Source organism: Mizuhopecten yessoensis, unplaced genomic scaffold (genome assembly GCF_002113885.1).
Source record: "Mizuhopecten yessoensis strain PY_sf001 unplaced genomic scaffold, ASM211388v2 scaffold6363, whole genome shotgun sequence".
Taxonomy (NCBI): domain Eukaryota; kingdom Metazoa; phylum Mollusca; class Bivalvia; order Pectinida; family Pectinidae; genus Mizuhopecten; species Mizuhopecten yessoensis.
This window is the reverse complement of record NW_018406512.1, coordinates 852,792-872,225: the sequence shown is the minus strand read 5'-3', so window position 1 is coordinate 872,225 and position 19,434 is coordinate 852,792.

Here is a 19,434-nt window from a genome sequence, read left to right as displayed (position 1 = left end):
ATGTTTCGTTTATCTTCACTGCATTAAATAAATGTTTTTATTAAATAGAGAATTCATGATATTTTACAAGTAAACTGCAATCAATACCGATACGGTAGGGTTTACCAACATATTTTTGTAGACAGTATGCGGCCTTAATTTCCCAGAAGGCTTTCACGCCTGGGGAAGCACTGGAAGTGGACAAAGTGTTTACAGATCAAACCCCGGCGGCGCTTTGCGCCGCTTAGGGGTTTGAAAAAAATGACCGAAAGCTTAAACAAATCTACACGAGTACTAACGACACAAACTTTCAACCAACCAAATAACTTCGTCAAAGTCCGTCAAGTCCGTCACGTGTCTTACCTGTCACTGACCACAACTCACATACGCCACAATACATGTACATACATGTATATACGTACACACAAAGCGCCGCTCCCGCACGAATATATACCGCTCGGAGCGTAAAGATAAGACGTTACGTCGTGAATTATATAAACACGGACATTATTACAAATATTCCATTCATGAATTAATATGTATGAATAAATATACTATATAGTATGAATACAACATATTACAAACAATACATTCATACATATATTGTATTATATGAATACTTTTGATTGAGCAAATAAATCGACCCTGTTACATTTATGCAAGTGAATGTTATATATTTATTTATATTTATAGTGAGAGAAACCATCGCATTGTTTTCTTTTGGAATAGCATGTTGTAATTTTTCATCTGTAAAAAAGAGTCTGTCTGGAGCGACCAGATAACATTCTGATATAGCAGTACAGGTAGGATGTCTCTTTCTATCACAATGACAAGATTTTGGTCTCTCTATGAGCTAGAATATCACAAGAATTCACTAAGCGATGTTTGTATGACAGACACTTAGTCACAATAGATCACGCCTGGAGCCTATAGAAGATATTTTATCCGTGTAATCACAATGGATGAGGCGAACTTAATTGATTTTCTTAAAGTGCATTGGTCCGGCGATAGTAAGCGTCATTGTAAGGGATATCTGGTAATAGCAACCTGATTGAGCCTGTACCTCAATAAGTATCAATAAGTAGCATCACCATTGCCATGGTCTAAAAGTGATCTCACATGATCTCCCGTTGTCAATTTGTTAGATGTCAAAGCCCATATTTGAGTGATATTTTGGAGAATACACTTCCGGTATGTCTATTATGACTGTGTGATGAATGCCATTACTCTATTTGTAAACAGAGATAAGATCCTGAAATATGCATTACGTACGAAATGTAATTTACAGCCGCTAATGAATAGTACATATCGGAAGATATCACAGAACGTTCTGTCTTTACGGTGATTAAGATTTGTTTTCCAGACAATATTAGTATGGTGATGTACTGTGTTATATTTGGATGTCGTTTTGGGACATGTAATGTCAAAGCATTCATTATTGATGATTTAGCGTCGCATATAATTGCGCAGTATTTTCCCTTTCTCAAAAATGTTTCGCCTATCAGAGCATTTGACTTTTTTTCTCCATTCACAACCATTATACTTCACATCAAACTGAAGGAACGTCCTCCTTCTCTTAATTTTAGTTTTTTCCGACAAAACGCTAATGGTCGATATAATTATATGACTGTTAACTATTGAGTTGTTTTGTGGAAAATAAGCACGACGAAGGCCCAGAAGAAATATGCTGAGGATAAAATCGTGAGTATCACTGAGTTTCTAATAAAAATATCTGTTGCATTTAGTGGGAAGATTTAAGTGTTGGAATGTACGTGAAAAAAAATTTTGCCCCTCTCCAGGCAAACTTGTTTTTGTAATAAAACCATTGCCAAATCCTGCAATCTCCCTATCAGATATAACGACGTTGATCTCTTATTACATCATGACCTTCAGGCACGGTTTAGTACGATTTTGATTTTCCTATAGTTAACTTTCCCTTTCCCGTAATTACCATCTCTGCTTCAGCAACCTTCCGTTATATTTCTAGACATTTTGTTGAACACTTTTGACACAGATACATATTCGTTTAACTTTTTTCAGGCCATATGACGATTCTTAAATGCGAGAAATTGTCACATAGGGTCGCAATAAAATGTTAATTTTGCTTGTATCTTTGAATACGCTCTTTCAGGCTCCGTATTTCTACTTGTTAGAACTTTGTCGTAATTCTTATTTTGTCACTAAATTAAACACAAATTAGGGACGAAAATCTTATTTTCTATACAAAGAACAAATTCCGAACTCAAAATAGATAAAAACAGCCAGAAGAACCTCTGATTCATTTATCCAGTCAGTGCCGCCTAGATGTTACTGTAAAACTTATTCGCGGCTATATGTGCGAATGTTGTCAAAACGAATTAGTCATAACATCAGCATGACCGACTATGTAGATGTATTTCGGTATGTCTTCCCTAATGAGTACGTAGAAGATAACACCTGATTATGCAGGGATCATTACATTAGTCGCCTCACAACAAGTATGCCTCCGGGTGCACGAGGACAATAATTTTTGCTGAAATTGCTAGAGATAATATATGCCTATTATGTAATCATTGTATACTGTTGTCTGATTTACATTCCCTACTCGACAATGCCTTGTTATTAATTTCCATATTGTCTGTGTGTCTACAGACGTCAATACGCTTTATGTAAAGTAAACCGCAGTGTATTTTTGGTGCAGCCGCGCGTATTACTGCTTGGAACAGTGATAAGTAAATTGGTACTCTATCATCACTGGGAACAGCTAAAGCTTAGTGCCTTTAACTTGTCACCTTATTATCACCGAAATCACATATAAGTTGAATCTCTATAAGTTGGTACCGTATTAACACTAAGAGCAATTTAAACTTGTTATCGTGTAAAAAAAAAATCAAATTATAACCAGTTCGGCGAGACTCCGAAAAAAACCCGCTCCAAACCTATTGAATATTTCTCATTTTTAATCTCCTCATACTCTAAAAGGAAAGATGATTCTAAAGAAGTCAGTTCTCAGGAAATTAGGGCTTTTCAAAAGAGCAGGTGTTTTGCCGTTTTACCACTTGGAACAGTGACAACTTAAACCCCCATAGTTGATAACGCTTTATCACCAGGAAGAATAATAACTTCGATTCTTCTAAACTGATAACGTTAATTTCTACGTTAGAGCCGTATTACCACTTAGAGGGTTGTTTTCCATCATTTGTTGCGTAATACCACTAAACCAGTGATGTTTAGCTGCTTGTTTGAATTTCTATCAAAATTGAACACGTTACATTGTAATCAGTTTCACTTATTCTAATGTAGGTTCTCAACACCGGTATCACCAATAATGCATGTATATTTTCTCTTCCACCTAACTATTTGTATAACAAAAGTGCTACACAAACCCGAAGAATAAGCTTTTTTTTTTTCTAATCCTGTCATGTTTTGGTTAGATAATAAATGTTATTGTTTATCACTATAGAATCAACAGCGACTGGGAATGAAGGGTCGCAAACTTTCGGATTAATATTTGGGGACATATACGAAACATTTAAATATTCAGGGTATTTCTATTTTACTGATGTTTACGGACACTGACACCCGACATCACGGTAGTTACCTACTCAGCCGACAATGTAACATCAACAAGGAAGAAACTCAACGAGTCGTTCACGTAGTCTCGTTATACCAGACTCTCGTTGTCTCCATGATCAAGCGTCTGGTTGAACGAGACTAGTCGTTCACGTTGCTTGCGATTGAAACACAATGACAATACACGAGGACAAAACCATCATTTATATTTATACGAAAGGACAACAATGGCAGGCAAGGAAATGATAATCAAGAGAAGATATTATAAGCCATGAAATCCCCAGAAGAAAGAGTCCGTATTATAGCGCCGCCTGTGGCAAATATCTCCGGTTTATCTGAAGGAAAATATTCTTAATCTGATGATTACCTATTCGGACCAATTGTAGTATAATTTCCTCTCTGAGATTAAAATCGCAGCGATCTTTTCCTGTCATAGGATATGTTTGAAGTATGTGTCATGTTTGGATGATGTGTTAAATATGGAAAACGGGAAGGAAATATGATATACCTTTTATATAAACAAGATATTCAGGTCAAAATAGCGGTGGCTTTTCATCTATTCATTTATCTTGTATTTAAAGATGCATCCTTTTAAAAAGTTATAATTAATATCAGAACGGTTTGTAAACAAACCACCATGTCCACCTTTTAGTTAATCGATTGAGTGTTATAAAGCTGGAAACGCCATACACTTTTCGATGGGAGTGAAATGATCCACTGAGTGTCTCATAGTTCTACACATACTTTTTTCAAAAATGGAAATTACGACTTTCACTAAATGCCTCATTAAGGTAATGATAATTGATACAATCGAGCCCCAGGTGACAAAGTAGTGAACGAATCATCAACTTATCACCGTTCAGCTGACATCCCTTAGACACCAACGACATCAGTTAAATGTCAAATAGTTTAGTATTAAATTGCCAGAATTCTTTCTTGTGAAATGTGGTAAGGAATATCTATGTCAGTGCCTTTTGTCAAAGTCAGAATGGAGTATTTCTGTGTAAGAGTTCATTCGACTTTAACTCAGACTAATTATCCTAAGGTTTTGTCTACCTTCAACCTCTCACTGATCCTACATAATCTTGTTCTATTGACCAGAACACTTCAAACGTGATTCAAATCAATATTGGTATGCTGTGCTTAATTGATTGTCGTTTTTTCGTTGATAAAAATTCCTTTGCTGTAGATTGAGTCGTATAACGACATCGTCTGAAGATGACGAAACTACTAAAGGGCCAGTATTAAGTGTCTCACAACATCGACACGGAGGCTTAATAACCCCACTGCAATTTTGGTATCAGGTGTATGAGGAGTGCCTAAGGGAACAAATAATAGCAAGTAGAAGACATAACAGAGGAAAGAAAATCGCAGAAGCCTAGTTAACTGTGGTTGAAGCAGATCCGATAGGGTATATACCCTCCAACCAATGGACAATTGTGAATAATCCCAATCTCATAAGGCATTAAACTTCAGCGAAGACAAGTCATCATGGGAGAGGGTGGGGTGGATTGAGGTATGCAATGGTTTTAGGAACGCGGTTTATTTCACCTGCCTTAAGCAAAGAACGCAAAATAAAAGCCTCGATTCAATGTTGATAAAGACATAATATTTAGGTACATTGTACAAATAGTGACAATTATAACTGACATAAGATTGTGCTATATAAAATTCATACTCCAATACACATATGATTTAGATGTATTGTAAGTTGTACCTATAATCGTAGTTGTTGTAAGATCGGGCAACTGATGTAGTCATTGGCATTCCTTTACAATAATAGCAAGAAGATTTCTAGATATCATATTTACCATACGTCCTAAAGTTTGTCGTACCTCATTAACATTCCTGCTGTTTTATTTAGATAAATGTATTTTTCCTCTAGCGGCCTGCTGTAGTTATTTGAATACCCTGTTTTCATGTTGGTATTCTAAAAGAACATTATAATCGGTCACAGACATTGTCAAAAATGACCTGATTTTTGGAGAGTGATTCCATTTGTCACGAGATGCTGACAGTAATGTCGTTTTATATAGACCGGAAACGTAATTACGAAAGCCACATGTACCTTTTTGATTCTTGTATTCATCTATTTTCAGTGATCGAATTTGACACTATTTCCTCTGTTTAACTTTGATCACGACATCGTTTATGCGACATTGGCACGAAAGAGAGAATATTATGGGATGCACGATTCGTTCTTGTTTGTTATTATTATATTATACGGATAGCGTATTAATACACAGGGATTTGTGTTAAGCCCATATAATCCCGATTTTAAATCATATTGACTTATTTCAACTGGATCTATATGTTTATCTTTATATATATATATTTACAACACCATACCTAATACAAAAATGACGGAACGCATTCGTTCTCTTGTTATGAGAGCTCTCTGTTCAAAGAAAGGTTGTAAATTATGTCGGAGCACATTTTGTGGAAATTGCAATAAAAGCTAAATTGAAATATACTGAATTCAATATTGTGCGAATGATTGAGTCCTTGGTCGACAAGGTCCTTGTTGAGTGGCAAGGTTTCCAGCAGACTGGAGACATTTCTACCATACCCCATACAAACTGAAGGTTTCCAGCAGACTGGAGACATTTCTACCATACCCCATTCAAACGGAAGGTTTCCAGCAGACTGGAGACATTTCTACCATACCCCATACAAACGGAAGGTTTCCAGCAGACTGGAGATATTTCTACCATACCCCATACAAACGGAAGGTTTCCAGCAGACTGGATACATTTCTACTATACCCAATTCAAACGGAAGGTTTCCAGCAGACTGGAGACATTTCTACCATACCATACACACGGAAGGTTTTCAGCAGACTGGAGACATTTCTACCATACCATACAAACGGAAGGTTTCCAGCAGACTGGAGACATTTCTACCATACCCCATACAAACTGAAGGTTTCCAGCAGACTGGAGATACTTCTACCATACCATACACACGGAAGGTTTCCAGCAGACTGGAGACATTTCTACCATACCCCATACAAACGGAAGGTTTCCAGCAGACTGGAGACATTTCTACAATACCCCACACAAACGGAAGGTTTTCAGCAGACTGGAGACATTTCTTCCATACCCCATACAAACTGAAGGTTTCCAGCAGACTGGAGACATTTCTACCATACCCCATACAAACGGAAGGTTTCCAGCAGACTGGAGACATTTCTACCATACCCCATACAAACGGAAGGTTTCCAGCAGACTGGAGACATTTCTACCATACCCCATACAAACGGAAGGTTTCCAGCAGACTGGAGACATTTCTACCATACCCCATACAAACGGAAGGTTTCCAGCAGACTGGAGACATTTCTACCATACCCCATACAAACGGAAGGTTTCCAGCAGACTGGAGACATTTCTACCATACCCCATACAAACGGAAGGTTTCCAGCAGACTGGAGACATTTCTACCATACCCCATACAAACGGAAGGTTTCCAGCAGACTGGAGACATTTCTACCATACCCCATACAAACGGAAGGGTTCCAGCAGACTGGAGACATTTCTACCATACCCCATACAACCGGAAGGACGCCTTCGTTATTTTGTTATCACAGCTCCCTTTTTAAAGAAATGCGAACGGCGATGTAAATATGTGGTTGTAAATCATTTCGGAGCACACTTTGTGAATATTGCAACAAAAGTCAACATGAAATAAACTGAAGACAAAAGTGAGCGATTTATTGATTTCAATGTCTTTGTTGAGTTGGGTGGCAAGATTTCTAGCAGACTCTAGGCATGCCTATGGAAACAAATTGTGTCCCTTCTCCGACCGATTTGTTTCTGTTTTTATATCAAGATTAATGTATTATTAGATTATCAGAACTGGTAACAACACATGGTTTCAAAGATGCAGATTGATGAAAACAATGGACAGTGTTATGGTCGCCATCAGTATCTCTAGGCTATTTGTGTGATATGAAAGATGATGTTCTGATTAAGTTCATTTGAGTTTCTTTTGGATTTGTTGTCATTTTTCGATGCGAGGACGTGACTTTTCTTCGATTCAACTTAGATTTACATGGCGGATGTCGTCTATGAAACGAAGACGCCTACCCCTCCGGAACACATGGTCTTAATATCCTTGTACTTTTCGAAGGGTCTCAATGTTAATGTATCTTTTGTTCATATTTTGTCCTTGTTTGTCCTGCCAGGGCAACTCACTCATCGAGGTGTGAAAATGGCAGGTGTCGCACACGGAGAAGCTTGCGAACGAAACAAACGCAACTAAAGTATAATATATATTTATTTGTAAAGTTGAGTAGGTTTTAATAAATGTCACACCATCGATCGACCTTCAAATTAGCGATCTACACTGAGGCCTTTGTGAACAGGTTAGCAGAAGCAATGACATCATTCATTTACTAGCATACATGTATCTTAAAGTTTAACTGCTGAGAAAGTATTCAGGCATGTACATGTACGCTAAAGCCAAGCATTTCCTGCCAGCCCCAAAGGATTTATAACTATTTTCAGGTAATGGATTATATTTGTCCGTGCCTGTTATTTCCAATACTTTTGAAAATATATAGTCAGGAAACGCTCCCAGTCTCCTCCTTAAACAATATATCCTTGTTCTGTAAAATATAGTGATAGACATTATCTACCTGATAGCAGATACAGTTTCTTTATCCGACACAAGTTTTCTGAGTGTTTACGAATTCGTCCTATCGATCAACCAATCGTACCAAATCGCACATTTCTAATACAGACACACGCTTATCTAGTACTACCACTTTCAATAAGTCGAAAAGTATAGGTGGGCATTCCTTGGATATCCAGCAAATCTAGTTATTTTCAAACAGGTGATGTAATCTCGCTTGCAGACCCGGATTAAGTTGTTATATGTTCTTTTCTGCAGTCATATACTAATAGTCATATACCATATACTAATAGTAATATACCATATACTAATAGTCATATACCATATACTAATAGTCATATACCATATACTAATCATGCAGATTGTGTGATATGGACTTTGGAGTTAAGTAATTTTAATGCTGTTAACTGTTAGTTGTTAATTTCTATTCATAGTGATCCATTAACATTATGAAAAGTTATTTTACACAACCAATAACATTTTCTATGTGACGTTTTGATGACTAGTACATATGTACACTGTCACCTTCATCAGACAAATGACCAGTAAAGCGTATGTAAAATATGTACGAGTTGTCGACAAAATCGATGTCGATTTCGGCTACGCTGTAAACATATGTACAATAGTTGTTATAAATGTATCGAAACGACTCGATTCAGCTACGCTGCGAGAGTCTTTGAGCCCCCTCATCTCGATTTAGAAATGGCCCACTGCGTCGTATCCAGATAGATTCCTTTATCTGCAGCTTGAACCGATTGTTCTCTCTGTCCAACACTTTAGAGTTATCCCAGTCAATCACAATTTCATGATTTAGTAACCGGGAAGGTTATTGCTTCATAAACATATATTGTGAATTGTCTTCGTGTGTGGGTTAACGTCCCCGCTACAACTAACGGCACGAGGACGGAAATATATTGTGGAGCTGATGTGATTATCATTGTCAATCTTTATGTACATCATCATTTTTAAATTCCATGGAGAAAAAATTAGGACGTGAATTGAAATGATATATGAGACGGAAGTAACCAAATTGTTATAAATGAAGGATAGACCGTCTTCAATATATCTGAAAATGCAGAGCAGGGATTGAGGAAAGAATATTATCTAATCTACTCTGTTTAATAGCTCCTCAAATGGCGATGGACATGATACAGCGTTCGGTCTATGACACAAACCATAAGAAACAGCATTTGATATAGCGCTCTATTTAGCTTACATAGGCCACTCCAAAGCGCTTTACAGTACATACAAATGTAGATATACAATTAAGGCAATTAGCATATACATTAATCAATACAATTTTGAGAAATGCGCAGGAGCTGCCTTATCAGGCGCTAACTCATTGATAGTGCCACCTCATTTGAATGCTCCAGCACCGACACCACAACATCTACTCCAGACCAATTTATACTCTACCTTGGTTGTTGGGGTTGTGTGGGTAGGAGAAAAACACTTTCTCTGAATATCAATGCGTACAACGACTTCGGTGATCGAACCCCGGCCGCCTGCGTTGAAGGCCGGAGTGTCAACCACTCGATCAATCTGCCCTCAATATACTTATGCTTCGTACATACGATACTTCTATGTGTAAACACGTCCTTAAACGACCTTAGCTGTTCATAGGACGTTAAACGAAAAAAACCAAGCCAATCTACGAATACATTTTCAACTATCGGAGAAAATCTATCAGAATTAACGATCTTCAAATATACCAAAGGGTTTATCTGAGTTAATTGGCAAGTGTGATATGATATTGTACTATAGTCCCAAATCTCAACACTGTCATTTAGCATCATATTAGCCATTTAACTTCAGTTTATTTCGGATACCAAAGGGTTAGCTCGATAATAATAGGCGTGAGGAATCATAAAACACACATCGTTGTAATTTTATCAGCCACACGAGTGAAATATATATGTTATTACTGAAGACACTATGAAATTTTCTATTTATTACATTTTTAAAGCATAAAACCTGAAAAATGTAATGCAGTAAAAAAGAACGGGAATCAGAAACGGAAGATTTAGCGCCATATTCTTATGACATCACGCTTTACAACAAGACTGCGCGCCATTTTGAATGGTATACTCAACGCAATTCCGACGTTTTCTGCTTTTTTTCTGTTATGATTGCTCATAAAAGTGTGTGTACCAAACATTTACCATAACAACCACTTATTCTACCGTCGCTTCATTTGAATCTGAACAAAAAAATCGTTTCCTTTGAATGCAGCGAATAGAAGATACCGTGATGATTAGTCAATACCGAAAAGCGATATTTTCACTTTTGATATTTGTCACAGTGTGAAAGATATCAGTTTTATCAAGTTGATAGAATCCGATATTTCACTGGCAAAAATGTAATAAATGTATTATTATTACCTCACTTTTATAATTAATCACCTAACCATAATAAAATTTAACACTGTGAAACGTCTTCGGTTGAATTTTGCTTTCTGTTTAACATTGTCAAACATTAGCAGCCGTATATATCGTAATAAACGAAATATTTTACGTTGTTATTTTTTTAATCTTTTCTTTTTATAAATGGACTTTTAATTATATATAGTTATTTGGTTATCCTCTTAAAGTGATGTAGGATTGGCTGTCAACAAATATACATGATTTAGTTAATTGTTTATATTTGAAACAAGAACAGACAGTGATTGCATATTAAATATTTATTTCACAAACTAAATTGGAGTTATATCCCCTACACTGTTACCTTGGATTGACTTTGATAGGCCTAGTATGATGTCCAATCCAATTGACATATACAAAGTCAATACATTCTGTCAGAATTTGTGTTTCATAACAATACATTTTTTATGTTACAGGTAAGCTGGTGCCCCTGTTTGAGAACGCGTCTTTGAATGCCTCTGTTCTGACATTGTGGGTGATAAGCTGCGAACGCTACCAGGCAATATGTCGGTCTCTTAAAACCAACATTTGCCAACTAGCAAAGAATGCCGGAAACTGTGTTCTTCTCATCTGGGCATGCGCGTATCTACTGTCGCTACCATTTTTCTTCATGACCTATCACGAGAAGGCATCATTTTATGACGGAACAGAGGTCATGGTCTGCCGTACCCGTATAAACGAGTTTTGGCACTTCTTCTATGTGACTGCTATGACAGTGTTGTTTTTCCTGTTACCGCTGTTAATCTTACTTTTTATGTACTGTGCCATTATCAGAAAAATCTTTTTAACACAGTCTCCAGATGAGCATCCCCCGAGTCGCCAGAGGAAGCAGGCTATTCTGATGATCATAGGAGTGGTGACTCTGTTTTTCGTGTCTCTCTTACCCATCAGGACAGTAACAATGTGGATTGTGTACTCCTCTAACGAAGACAAACGACAACTTGGCTTCGAGGCCTTCACCAATCTCATTTGTATAGCCCGGATCATGTTAAACGTCAACAGTGCCGGTAACCCGATCATATACGGACTAATATCGTCCAGGTTCCGAATGGCATTCCGGAATTTAGGGGCCTGTGGAAGTCGGTCTTCGGGTAGTGACCAGTCTAAGTTTCCAACAGAAATATCTTCTACCAAAAACAACGCGAGAGGTTTTAGAATGGAAAGGAAAAAGGTGTCGTTTGGTACCAGTGTGTAGCTCACACATATTACTCAGTGCATTGTCATCCGTTGTTGACTAGGATTTTCGTTAAGTTTGGGATACGTTCTGTTATTTCACATGGATATATAAGCATACTGCGGAAATACGGCTGGAAGACAAGTCACTTCGGATTTACACATTCTACCTCTTATGTGGATATTTTGGGGATTTTTTTGTGGAAACGATATCTTGGAGAGGACTTTTATCAAAAACGAGAAAAGTGGAACTGGAAATTACACATATATTATGAGTTTGTGTATAACTGCGTCAATATGGTGTTTTAATTGTACAAAGTTTATGTACGATGTATCAAGATAAAGAATGGTTAGTCTAGTATAATTAGTTAGAATATAACATAGCGTCAACATGAAGTATAAAAGAGCATCAGCACCTAAATACAAGATATACTGTAGCGTCCACATAGAAATACAAAATATGCCATACCGTGCACATAAAAATACAAAATATACCATATCGTCTACTTATGAATACAAAATATACCATAGCGTCCTCATAGAAATACAAAATATACCATAGCGTCCACATAGAAATACAAAATATACCATAGCGTCCACATAGAAATACAAAATATACCATACCGTCTACTTATAAATACAAAATATACCGTAGCGTCCTCATAGAAATACAAAATATATCATACCGTCTACTTATAAATACAAAATATACCGTAGCGTCCACATAGAAATACAAAATATACCATAGTGTCTACATATCAATACAAAATACACCGTAGCGTCAACATAGAGATAAAAAAATATACCGTATCGTCAAAATATAAATACCATAGCGTCTACAAATAAATACAAAATTTACACAAAATATACCATAGCGTCTACAAATAAATAAAAGTAATCATTAGCGTCTACATTCAAATACAAAATATACATGTGCCATTGCGCTGACACATACATACACTTTAGCTTCAACAAATCAATACAAAATATACTATTATACCATATAGTCAACATAGAAATACAAAATATACATGTACCATGGCGTTGATACATAAATACAAAATACACTTCAGCTTCAACAGATAAATTCCACATATATTATAGCGTCTGCACAAAAATAAAACATATTCCATAGCGCCTGTACATAAAAACAACGTATACCAAATCGTCAACATAGAAATACAATATATAACATAGCGTCTGAGAATAAATACAACATATACCGTAGCGTCCACATAGAAATACAAAATATACCATAGCGTCTGCAAATCAATACAAAATATACCATAGTGTCTAAACATAAATACAAAATATACCAAAACGTCACAAAAAATAAATCATAACGTCTACACACAAATAAAAATATACCAAAGCGTCACCCAAAAATTAATCATAGCGTCAACATAGAAATACAATATATACCATAGCGTTAACAAAATAAGATATCTAGTGTCAACAAATAAATACGAAATACACCATAGCATCAACACATTAATATGAAATACACCATAGCTTCAACACATTAATACGAAATACACCACAGCTTTAACAAATAAATACGTAATACACCATAGCTTCAACACATTAATACGAAATACACTACAGCTTTAACACATTAATACAAAATACACAATAGCTTCAACACATTAATGCGAAATACACCATAGCTTCAACACATTGACATGAAATACACCATAGCATCAACACATCAATACGAAATACACAATAGCTTCAACACATCAATACGAAATACACTATATCTTTAACAAATAAATACGAAATACACCATAGCTTCAAATACCGTAGCGTCCACATAGAAATACAAAATATACCATAGCGTCCACATAGAAATACAAAATATACCATAGCGTCTGCAAATCAATACAAAATATACCATAGTGTCTAAACATAAATACAAAATATACCAAAACGTCACAAAAAATAAATCATAACGTCTACACACAAATAAAAATATACCAAAGCGTCACCCAAAAATTAATCATAGCGTCAACATAGAAATACAATATATACCATAGCGTTAACAAAATAGATATCTAGTGTCAACAAATAAATACTAAATACACCATAGCATCAACACATTAATATGCAATACACCATAGCATCAACACATTAATATGCAATACACCATAGCATCAACACATTAATATGAAATATACAATAGCTTCAACACATTAATACGAAATACACCATGGCTTCAACACATTAATATGAAATACACCATAGCTTCAACACAATAATACGAAATACACCATAGCATCAACACATTAATATGAAATACACCATAGCAGCAACACATTAATATGAAATACACAATAGCTTCAACACATTAATACAAAATACACCACAGCCTTAACAAATAAATACGTAATACACCATAGCTTCAACACATCAATACGAAATACACCACAGCTTTAACGAATAAATACGTAATACACCATAGCTTTAACACATAAATACGAAATACAGCACAGCTTTAACACATTAATACGAAATACACCACAGCCTTAACACATTAATACAAAATACACAATAGCTTCAACACATTAATACAAAATACACCACAGCCTTAACAAATAAATACGTAATACACCATAACTTCAACACATTAATACGAAATACCCCACAGCTTTAACAAATAAATACGTAAGACACCATAGCTTTAACACATTAATACGAAATACACCACAGCTTTAACACATTAATACAAAATACACAATAGCTTTAACACATTAATACGAAATACACCATAGCTTTAACACATAAATACGAAATACACCACAGCTTTAACACATTAATACGAAATACACAATAGCTTCAACACATCAATACGAAATACACTATATCTTTAACAAATAAATACGAAATACACCATAGCTTCAACACATTAACATGAAATACACCATAGCATCAACACATTAATATGAAATACACCATAGCATCAACACATTAATACGAAATACACAATAGCTTCAACACATTAATACGAAATACACCACAGCTTTAACACATTAATATGAAATACACAATAGCTTTAACACATACATACGAAATACACCATAGCGCCACGCATAAATATAAAATACACCATAGCTTCACGTATGAATACGAAATACACCATAGCTTCAACACATAAATACGAATTAACCATAGCGTCAACACATAAATACGAAATACACCACAGCTTCAACACATAAATATGAAATACACCATAGCTTCAACGAATAAATACGAAATACACCACAGCTGCAACACATTAATACAGCATATACCATAGCATTTACACAAAAATACAACATAAACCATAGCGTCTACACACTAATATATTACATTAGACCCTATCCCTTTTAGAACGTTGGTCAATGAAATTCAAGTCAACATAGCAACATAGCCCTTTATCCCAAAATACCATTTATCTAAAATAAACGGGTAAAACACAATAAATGAAACAATAGGTGAAGCTCTTGGGTCAGAAATAATATTTCGTTTCTCGTGTCACAATTATAAACCGAGAAATCATTCAATTGAGTCATTTAAATACTTGGCAAAGAAAAACAAAATGCCCTAGAGTAAATCACAGCGGATGCGAAGTACGTGTATATATTATAACTGCCTATGATGTATATTTTTCTAACCAGGCTATTCAAAACTTAGCGTCTTTATGACGTAAGAGAGAGAGAGAGAGTACCAAAGTGCTTAGTGTCAACAAATCGTTATACAATATGTTCTAACTACTCTGATCATGTCGTGGTCGGAATTGAGACCACAAACTTGTTAAATCCGATGAATATTGCTGTAATACGGAAATTTTAGGGTTGTGGAAATGTTCGCGTTTTTCGAGTTGAGTGTATTAGCACGAAAGTATCCGAACGCTAATATCTATATAGAGAGGATATATATTATATATTTCAACACTATTGACAACAATTGACAACACGATCATTTGCACTCATCGATTGGTTCCAAGGGTCACATCGCGAACATTTCCACACGCGAACATATCCTTTGTTACAGTATGTTTGTATTGATTTTAAAATGCGGTGACGAATGCAACTGAACGTGTGCATGTGTTTCAAAGGTGTTCAAATACAGTGTTGCATTGCTGTATTTCTATGTGTTCTATTACTGCTGAGGACAAAGATGAAGCTGTATGGGAGTACTGAACATGTCAATGGGCTTCATTGCACAAACGTACGTGTATCATTGTTGAGCAATAAATGATGTCTAAGGAAATGCGTTTGTTATTCTGTTTTGTCAATAAAATCATGAAATACTGAAACATATGTTATATAGAATTGTCGATAAAAGTAATCAAACATGTATGTTATAACGGTCTTGTGTTAGTTGATAACTATAATGTCAAATATATAGTGTCAATAAACAAGTCAAAAGTTGAATTCGATTGATAAAGAAGAAATCATACAGATGAGGAGACATGTTGAACCCAAAACTGAGATAAGAATGAGTTAAGCTTATTTTCACTACACGAAGCATCCGTAAAAATGTATCCTAACAACTCCAGACACTGTATAGAGGTCATGACCTCACGATCGAGCATACAATTAGCAGGCTTTATTTCTTATATGTATTTCCAATCTATAAATTTGAACTTTGAATCCAGCTCTGTATACCTGGAATCAGCCTGGAAACTAGCAATTCATTTTTACCATAATAATTCATTTTTAAATGACGTTTATTTTATCATTTAAACGTTTTCTACTATTTCCGTGTTTCTACAATATATTGATAGAATAAGAGTTATCTCTTAGTCTGGATGATTGTTTACGAAATTGTTAATTCTAATTATAAACCGACACTCTGTGTTTACTTTAAAAGAAGCAAGGTCTAGGTGGATAAATTAAATCTGGTAAAACATATTCATTTAATGATCATCTTTATTTTGAGTGTATTGTTTATGTTGGTGTTATAATATTATGTTTAACGTCATACAGAAAGTTCAATGGGGTGGCAGAATTGATAATTGTTAAATGAAACTTTTAAGCACTTGGTTAGAATTAAGGGTACAGCTCTTTATAAAAAACATAACGTTACCGAACAAGTTTTTTTTATCACAACAAAATTCTGTTATCATGAACAAAATGCAGCCGTTTTACTGAGATTGTTGACAAACTATATTTTCTGTCGATGGGGATATCGTGAAAGTTTTCTTTGATACATCTATTGATTTCTAGATGATAGTAATCTTAAAATGTTTATGTCTTCAATCATAGCATACCATTGGTCAATGATGTCAAATTTATTCAATATGAACTGAAGCATCGCAAGTAGTTAAATCTGGCAAATTATTAATTAGTGATCATTGCGTTTTCAATACACAATCATAGGCGAGATCAAACGAGAACTGATGACACACAAAAACACACTAAGCGACGTTATAAACCAACGCAACAACTGCGGGCAAGGCAATGTGCTGAGCAATCACCAGTAGTACCAATCATATTCGCTCAAGGAGAGTATGATCTCACACACAATGTTTAACCATCCAACACTGACCTTTCAAAATTACAAAGAGGGGAGTTACCTCGTGGATAATTTCTCATTGTTAGGTAGAGTATATGAAAGTATCACGGATGGGCGCAACGACGAATCTACCTGGTTTAAAAGTTAATGAGACCGGTAAGATCACTCTACACCTGGATTGAAATCTGTAAACAGTGTGATTAGAGGCGGGGCATTAGGATACGCTCTTAGCTTGTTTTCCAATCCTCTTTATTCTATGTTATGAAATTTGTTTATTGTGCAAAAATTGGAAATAAAATAATGTTTAAACTAAGTGTGATTAGATGATGTATATTTGTTAAATGCATTAGATGTACTTGAGGTAATTTCCACTATTTTGTTGACTTCGCAAGAGTTTTCATTCGGCAACTGATTATTATAATCTCATGTTTTACCCCCATTGTAAAATGATGTAGAAACTATTAAAGATAAGCTTTGAGATAAAAGATGCAGTGAAAAATATTAATCCATGTTGGAAAACTTTATTTAGATTGGCCAGATCACAATTTAATCAATACCGTGTCTTGATTATTACATGTACAGGGATATGCACGATTTCAAATAATATCATGGCCGTGTTTGTTGTTGCTGCTGGTGTTTTTTCATTTTTATTTTCACCATTTTCACAAATGTATACCAAGGTGACACAATGTCATATAAAGCAGTGTAACGGTTGATCCGAAGTATTCTGCCATCGTAAACACAGTGTTTATTTTTTTTATTCACAAAAAGGATATTTTTGTCACGTTTCATGGGTAAACACAATCACAGGCGACATCCAACAAGAATTGCTAACACACCAACAAATTGAAAGACATTATAAACCAATGCAAAAACAATGCCAAGGAAGACCATGTCCTGACTAATCACATGCAGCACCTGTCGTATTCTCTCCAGGAGAAAATGATGTCACACACGCTATTTAACCATCAGACGCTGACCTTCAATTGTTGCAAAGGGACGGGAAGGTAGCTCGCAGATAAATTCCTCGATGTAAGGCAGGTTATTTATTGTCATATAATATTGAAAGTATCACAGAAGGGCGCAATGATTAATAAGACCTGGATGGAAATCTGTAAATAGTGTGATTCGGAGATGCGTTTTGTTTTTAAATACATTCGATGTAATTTGAAGTAATGCCACTGTGTTTGATAATGTCAATTTTTACCCCCGTTGCAAAATGATATAGAAACTGTTAAGATTCAGCTTTAAGGTGAAAGGAGCAATGTCAAATATCTATCCTTGTTAGACATTTGCACATTGTATGTAGGATGGTCAGATCACCATTTAATCGATACAATGTATTGGTTTTTTTTACAAGGATATGCATGATTTCAAAAAGTATCGTGGCCGTTATGTATTTAGTTTTAAGTTCAATATTTTTAAATCTGTCTACAAACGTAAAACAATGTCACAAACCGCAGCGTAACGGCTGAGCCGAGGTAATCTGCCATTTTTAAAACAACGCTTATTTCTTCATGATAATTTTTCATATTACTGAAAATATCCTGCAGCGTCAACATACGAAAATTACTTCAGTTTCGATACAAAAATAAATAGATAAATAAATAAAAATAAAACAATGTTTAGTCTAATACTGTACGAACATTTTGCCCGTATGACATAAAATGGGATTTTAAAAACCGAAACATGCCGAGTATGTTTATTTAAGTTTTTTATGTGTTTAAACAATATTTGGGCAAAATATATCTATTGTTATGTGAACCTTGCTAGTCACCTAGCTACGTTACCATCGTAGCCTTATACGTGATTACTCGGGAGTTTGAATTCGTTCTGTTTCGTCTCTACTCCTGTATTATGTCAGTGTATCAGGGAAAGTTTGCTTGATAAGCTATATCTATATATGAAAAAAATCCCAACAGGGCATAAAAATGGGTAATGAAAAATTCAGTAAAAGAGAGATAACAATTTGATCCTTTGCCTCACGCCGAATGTCACAAGCTGCTTTGCACTACTTTATATCGCATGGGTTCGTGTCTGTTGTAATGGCGTCATCTTTGTTCTTTCTCTTTTTTTTTAATTTTGTGTTTCCTCAATCCGTCTTGTTTATTTCATGCACGAATGTCGACGGTTTGGTATATTTTGTTTTGTCCGCGTGTTGCCGCTCTAGTGTATTTTT